The sequence below is a fragment of the Macrobrachium rosenbergii genome, chromosome 12 (assembly GCF_040412425.1).
Source record: "Macrobrachium rosenbergii isolate ZJJX-2024 chromosome 12, ASM4041242v1, whole genome shotgun sequence".
NCBI lineage: Eukaryota > Metazoa > Arthropoda > Malacostraca > Decapoda > Palaemonidae > Macrobrachium > Macrobrachium rosenbergii.
In genome coordinates this window covers 111786853-111794352 of record NC_089752.1, presented here as the reverse complement: position 1 = coordinate 111794352, position 7500 = coordinate 111786853, and the positions used below count along the sequence as shown (strand labels likewise).

At 33.1% G+C, this 7500-nt stretch overlaps 1 protein-coding gene across 6 annotated transcripts in view; it reads left to right on the top strand.

Annotated features, from left to right (window-relative positions):
• Nucleotides 1-7500, top strand: part of Hdc (histidine decarboxylase) — a 291191-nt gene that overhangs the window by 115948 nt on the left and 167743 nt on the right. For 2 of the 6 annotated variants that reach the window (XM_067112752.1, XM_067112749.1), the window contains exon 1: nt 1889-1993. The exons of 2 other annotated variants lie outside the window; for them this stretch is intronic. The gene's annotated coding sequence lies outside the window, so the exon portion shown is untranslated. Of the gene's footprint in view, nt 1-1888; nt 1994-7500 lie in introns of those variants that run through there. 2 more of the 6 variants (XR_010854711.1, XM_067112753.1) reach the window with 1 other exon arrangement.

The following is a 7500-nucleotide window of genomic DNA, read 5'->3' as shown; positions in this document are numbered from 1 at the left end:
CATAAGGAATCCATTAAATTAAACGCAGCAAAACATACACACAAACATCATTAACCCTTCAATTTTGTCAGATACACAGATTAAAAAAAATTAAAATATCTATTCTTTATATAAGGTAAGTTTTAAATGATAACAAAGCTAGCGCTCCACAACTAATGTGTCGTGAAAAGTCTCTTCTTTGAAGGCTGAATATTAATCTCAATTATTTCGACTAATTCTTTGTAAATTCCGTAAAAGGATATACCACTAGTTCGGAGCCATAACCATCAGCTGTTGTAAGATCACTGGCATATGCCGGAACACCTCGTTGTTCTTTGAAATCTCGTTGCATAAAGCTTCATGCTCATTAAAATGCAACTGTCAGACGAAGAACTTGACGTTTAAGCCTCACGTCGTATTTGCAATATGAATTAGATAGAAATAATTCGTACTAAAATAAAGTCTCGTTATTCCTATCCGGAGATCCTTCGCGTCACTTACTAAGTTGCCATTACTTGCGTTTCCGAGAAACTTAGAGAGAATAGATATCTCAAAGAGAAAGTGAAAACGTCATGCACTTAGTTTTGTTCACTGTGGCACACTACGGAAAAGCTGCATATCACACAATATTTACGCAATCTCTACACGAAAAAACCTTTGTTTTTAATTAAAGTCTCTTTCTACTTTGGCATAAAAAAGGAACGTGAAATTATGTAAATGATAAATTATAGATATATATACATAACACATATACAATATATATAATTTATATATATATATATATGTATATATATATATATATATATATATATATATATATATATATATATATATATTATGTATATATAGCTATATATATATATATATATATATATATATATATATATATATATATATGGGTGTGTGTGTGTGCTAAAGATATAAAAAAAGAATAGTCTAATGCAAGATTAAGATTTCAGTTTCCTTAGTATTTTTTCAGTTGTAATTCTCGTGATAATTCGGTTAACAGAAGTATCCCGACACTTTTAGTAGGGTAATTTCCCAAATAGCAAAGTATTACCGAAATTTACTTTTGCATTGGTTAATAAATTTGCATAAATCTATATTTAGCTAGACACACACGCATATATATATATATATAGATATATATATATGCTTAATTTATAGGTACGTTATAAATACTGCCATCATCTGTTTACTTGTTACAATTTGTTTATATAGAAGCAGATATCGCAGAGAAGTGAAAAGCTGTGGTTACGGGTGTGTTAACATTTTAACAAAATGATTATTCTGTATTTCCCCCCCTCACATATATCAGTGCTTGGATAAAGCTGAGCTGACGCTTCAAATATTCCTACAAGACCAAAATTGGACTCCTCGGTGGACATTGATAGATTTGGGGTGGATGTCAGAGGAAGAGGAAGAAGAAAGTAGAAAAACTCGCCCCTCCCCCATCCCACATAACCGGTACCCTACAACTGATCTCAGCAAGCCGTCGTCACAAAAAAAGAAAAAGAGAGAGAAAGAGAGAGAGAGAGAGAGAGAGAGAGAAAGGGAGAGAGAGAGAGAAAGAGAGAGAGAGAGAGAAAGAGAAAGGTGGGGGGTTGGGTGGGTGACTTACGTAAAACCCCCCAAAAATATAAACCTAAACAAATTGACCAAAACAACTACCTCTCCAACCACTTCTATTGGCCAGTCCTACCCGTATGCCTATGACGTCATGGGTGGTATTCGCCCTGACTGGGTGACTTCCAAGGAAAGGCGGGGCGTAAACGATGACGACACCAAAAAGCGAAGACTCTGGTTGGCTGGCTGTAGCAGGTCTGCTGAGCTGTTCTGCGATTGGTGCGTGGATGCTTGATCGATGACGTAGCACCGTCGTGTCAACTGGCAACTCTAGGGGAGTCTGCTGGTGACTTGGTGTCCGAGCTTTCCTCAAGGATGAAAGCAGACCTGTAGAGCATTCGAGTCTCAGTTCTTAGTGTGCTAACACCAAGAATTCCCTTCCAACCTTGTAAGTAAAACTTACTACTTACTTTGCCGCAGCTCTACGAGACTTGTACTCTGTCAAACAACGACACTGAGTAACAGACTCGTTGGTGCTTGGCAGAGTTCTAGTTTTGTTAACACTTCGAGTTCATTCTTCACCACACGATAGATCTTCAACCGTAAAAGCTTTGAATCTTTGAAACAAGAACAGCAAACAAAGTATCTTTAAAATACCTGTTATTTTCCCTTGAGACCTGGAAAGCAAAAACTGATAGAAGTATTTTCAAGTATTCTTACTGTCATTCGCTTAACATTATTTGTGATTTTAGAGTAACAGGACGAGTTGTAATATCTATCGTGAGAAAGAAGACAAAATTGCTATTTTTAATATTTATAGGGTATTCGTAAGTTAAACTCATGATCATCTATATTTTTGTGATTTCTCAATGTCAGTAATGAAAACTGTACAGATTTAATTTTTTTTCTCCAGAAATTATGTTCGGGATCACCTACTTTTTTTATGGTGATTTCTCAGTGTCGGTCATTGAAACTGTACATATTTCATTTCTGAAACTTTTATTCCAATTTTATTGTTCGTATTTGCGGGATTCGTTGTAAAATTTTCTCTACTCCTAAACGGATGTTCGTACGTTAAAGATCATTTCGAGTTTCATTCATTATTATATAAAACAATTTTCTCAAATTATTTGTTAGCTAGGCAACAACTCAAGTTTTGTGAATGTTTTCAATTTTACGTTAATTATATATATATATATATATATATATATATATATATATATATATATATATATATATATATATATATATATATATATATATATATATATATATAGATAGATAGATAGAATTAGAGATATAAGTATGTACATACAAATTGTAAGTTTTTTTACTTATTTTATTTTATTAAACGTTTATATATAAAATACGATTATAATAAATTTTCAAGTATTTAAACATATATTAGCGTGAGTGCGTCTGTTAGTAAGTTTAACTGCGTGCAATTTTTTAAGTTTAAACAGACTTTCCTCATTTCTGTTCGTATTCGGGGGATTCGTTGTAAAATTTTCTCTACTCCTAAACGGATGTTCGTACGTTAATGATCATTTCGAGTTTCAGTCATTATTATATACAATTTTCACAAATTATTTGTTAGCTAGGCAACAACTCGAGTTTTGTGAATGTTTTCAATTTTACGTTAATTATATATATATATATATATATATATATATATATATATATATATATATATATATATATATATATATATATATATATATATATATATATATATATATATAGATAGATAGAATTAGAGATATAAGTATGTACATACAAATTGTAAGTTTTTTTACTTATATTATTTTATTAAACATTTATATATAAAATACGATTATAATAAATTTTCTAGTATTTAAACATATATTAGCGTGAGTGCGTCTGTTAGTAAGTTTAACTGCGTGCAATTTTTTAAGTTTAAACATACTTTCCTCATTTCTGATAAAAAAAAAAAATATCGTAATAAAAGCAATTTCACGGGCGAAAAACTGCATTTTATTTTCGAAATGGTTGTGAGCCGTGCTCTAAGCCGAAACCAAATAGATCCTAACTTAATTGATAATATAGCAGGGTAACAGTGGTCAATAATATTTTTGTTTACGCCGGAAGTTACACGTTCATTAAATCCCGCGAAGATTATAGGATTGGGTCTCTCTCTCTCTCTCTCTCTCTCTCTCTCTCTCTCTCTCTCTCTCTCTCTCTCTCTCTCTCTTTTCGTTTACACATAAGACGCCCAAACACCAAGCTGGTGAACCAGAGTTGAAATTTGAACCTCTCTCTCTCTCTCTCTCTCTCTCTCTCTCTCTCTCTCTCTCTCTCTCTCTCTCTCTCTCTCTCTCTCTCTCTCTCTCTGTAATTTAATTCTCTCTTTTAAGACGGTTAAGAAGAACTGAGTATTTCGAAATGGTTTCCATTTTTACGTCTCCCAGTATTTTGGATTCTGACAAAGAGAAAAAAAAAACTTTTTAACCTGTAGCATTCTCGAAAAAAGAGTTCTCACTGAACTCTTCCTTGCAAAGCTTATATACGTATCTTTAAGAATAAACCGTATTTTTATCCGTCGACCATTTATGCAAGGATGCCGAACGCTCATTCCAGCGCATTACACCGCATTTCCCAGTTAACTGCATTTGATTCACAAAAACGATTCGCCAAAACGATTCAAAGAAATAAAAATCTCAGTAGAAATCTAAGCTACAAAACACCCTCGATTTTCCTGCTGCGTCAATCAACCGTGTTTCCTTGTCTATTTTAGTTTATCTTAGCTGCGTTTTTCAGTCGTTGGATCCGTGCTATTGTAAAAACAATGATTTGAACTTGTTCTTTATTTACTCGTCATGTTTCTTCGTAATAGCTGGAATGAAACTGATGTACGAGATTGAAAGGAAATTTTATGTTTTATCTAAGCGAATTCCAAGTAAGGAAGCCATACGAAAAGACAATTACGTTTCGGTTCGACATTACGACCTTGTCCCGGTAAAGCTTCGAGTCCAGCAAAGTGAGACTGTGATACTTATTCCGAGTAGTTGCGGGAACAGGCAACCCACCCACCCCCTTTTTTTTCTACCAAACCTGTCGTTTTTTTCTAACTAGCCAAAATAGCTTCCCGAGACTGTTTACGTGAATTGTACTTTCGTGTATCGATGTGAAATTCAGTTTTCTTTGTCTCTTAATTTCTAATGTGCAATTTGCAAAGTTTGCTTTTTTAATGGAAAATCAGCATTCTCATACGAACATGCGTAAAGCGTCAGGAGATGCAAGTTTTTATATATATATATATATATATATATATATATATATATATATATATATATATATATATATATATATATATATATATATATATATGCTTATCAGATGTTACGGGCTTGTGCGTTTGACCTGATTAAGTCTGCGGTCTTAAAGCTCCTCGTTTCACTCACGTTATGTCAAATTCTTGATAGCTCTCAGTCGACAATTTAAGTTACCTTGATGATCTTCAGTTCAGTAGGCGAAATACCCAATCAGCCAAGAATTATAAAAGAACAGAGAGAGAGAGAGAGAGAGAGAGAGAGAATACAGCCTTTCAGCCTCGTTTGTAGAGATAATTCGGGAGAGTTCTTCGATCATTTTGGAAACCAGCCCTTAATTTGGGGTTCATTACATTGTTTCGAGAGGGAACCTGAAGTCCTATTGTTTCCAAAGAGCTTAAAACATACGAAGCTTATTCATTACTCGTATTAAAGGAGATGGATTTCTTCCTACATAGAATGCATGAGGTTTTTAACTTAAGAGGTAATTTTGTATTTCTTTTATTACTGGTTTGGTGTATTGTTTTATTTTGTTTAATGCTATATATTCGTTTTAGACTAAGCGATGTTTATTTGTCTTATTTTGTCTGATGCTGCTCTATGTAGTAATTAATGATTAGGATGTACATTTCTCTCCACAGGTCTTTTACGTATATATTACACTTTCTGTGAATGTTGTTATTTATATATATATATATATATATATATATATATATATATATATATATATATATATATATATATATATATATCTATATATATATATCTATATATATCTATATATATATATATATATATATATATCTATCTATCTATCTATCTATCTATATATATATATATATATATATATATATATATATATATATATATATATATATATATATATATATAAATATATATATATATAATCCACTGACTTCCATATCCAGATTATCTAACAAGCATATGCATATCCCCTGTCATACACACCCAGCCATTTAGGCAAATTTACATGCACACACAAGCAAGCAAACACTCGCGAATGTGTGCACTGTTCAGTCTGTAAGAACACAAAAAACGCATAAATATGCCTGGGCTTTCAATTTTAACTCTATGGGCACACTCACTCATAATTATGACAAAGACCATTAACGATTTGTCAGTTGGGCAGCAAAACTTTCACCCCGTAAAAAGAGCATAAATGTTCACGATGATTTTATGTTCAGCCGATTAATAATTACATTGAGGATAAACTGGGAATGGATACGGGAAGCTGAATCGAACACGAACATTTTTAGCATTTCTTTTGACAGTACGAGGTAGCTTGCAATTTATTTCGAGTTTATAAGCTCGGTATATTTTTTGTACAAGTAATTGTTCGTTCCACAAAAAAAAAAAAGAGCTGCGTTTCTTGACTCATTGTTGTTTAAAAGGCTGAATAAGAATGGAAAGGTAATATAAATACATCAGTTTCGAAGTTCAAGTACGCCAATTTTGTTTGAATATCTTAGTCTTATACAATGTGAGTATTCGTTTTCCATGTCATTTGAAACGTAGAATTTACAAACGAGATATTAGTCACTCTCTCTCTCTCTCTCTCTCTCTCTCTCTCTCTCTCTCTCTCTCTCTCTCTCTCTCTCTCTCTCTCTCTCTCTCTCAACAAACTTTTAAGAAATAAATTTTTCCCAAATTCTAAGAAAATTAGGCTCACCTTTCCATCGACTGCCAATGAATAAAGATTAACTAATATCATTACAACAGATAAAACTCAAAAATGGGAGAGAACCCAATACTTTCTCCTTCGTGCGTATGCTCGAAGAGAGAGAGAGAGAGAGAGAGAGAGAGAGAGAGAGAGAGAGAGAGAGCAGTTTATCATGTTTAAAGATAATAGAAAAATTACTTTTAAATCTTACATGCTCCGTTATCAATATTCTTTTATGGGGGGTCATAAAACACATGCAAATGTCCGTCGCTCTCCGTAAATTTATAACCTTTGTTAACCCTAATCAAAACTCTCTCTCTCTCTCTCTCTCTCTCTCTCTCTCTCTCTCTCTCTCTCTCTCTCTCTCTCTCTCTCTCTCTCTCTCTCGAGCCGTTAGTAATGAAGGATATATAAATGACACTAAATCAGCACTAATCATAGTCTCTTATGGAGAAAGATTCAATTACACACGAAGAAAAATGTCCAGAAATGCCTTTAAATTAAATACTCATTCATAATCATTCCTCTTTGACGAAGAATCCACAGGTGTTCGTGTTATGAGGTATAACTTATGTTGGCGCGTGTACAGCAAGAGAAGATCAAGATGTTTACACAAACATTTATGCGCAGATTCCTGTATAGAAAGTTTAATTTTCATATGCTGCACACATGCCTACATAAGTTGTACCTCATACTCTAAATAATTTGGTCATTCGAACACCTGTGGACAGCCATGCAAAAATACAAGAAGTACACAAGTTTCGCGTCATGTACGCGAGAAGCATGCGGACATTTAAACACGTACACGCTGTACTTTTTTCATTTTGGCTATCAATAGAACATTTGCCCTCGTGAGCTCTGCATAGACACTTTTATTATTGACATTGAAAAAATTGTACATAGAGTTAGATCAACAGCATTCTTACAATACAGAAATCGATAATGATTAGGGCATTAATGTGTATCACCAAACTCTCACTTTGA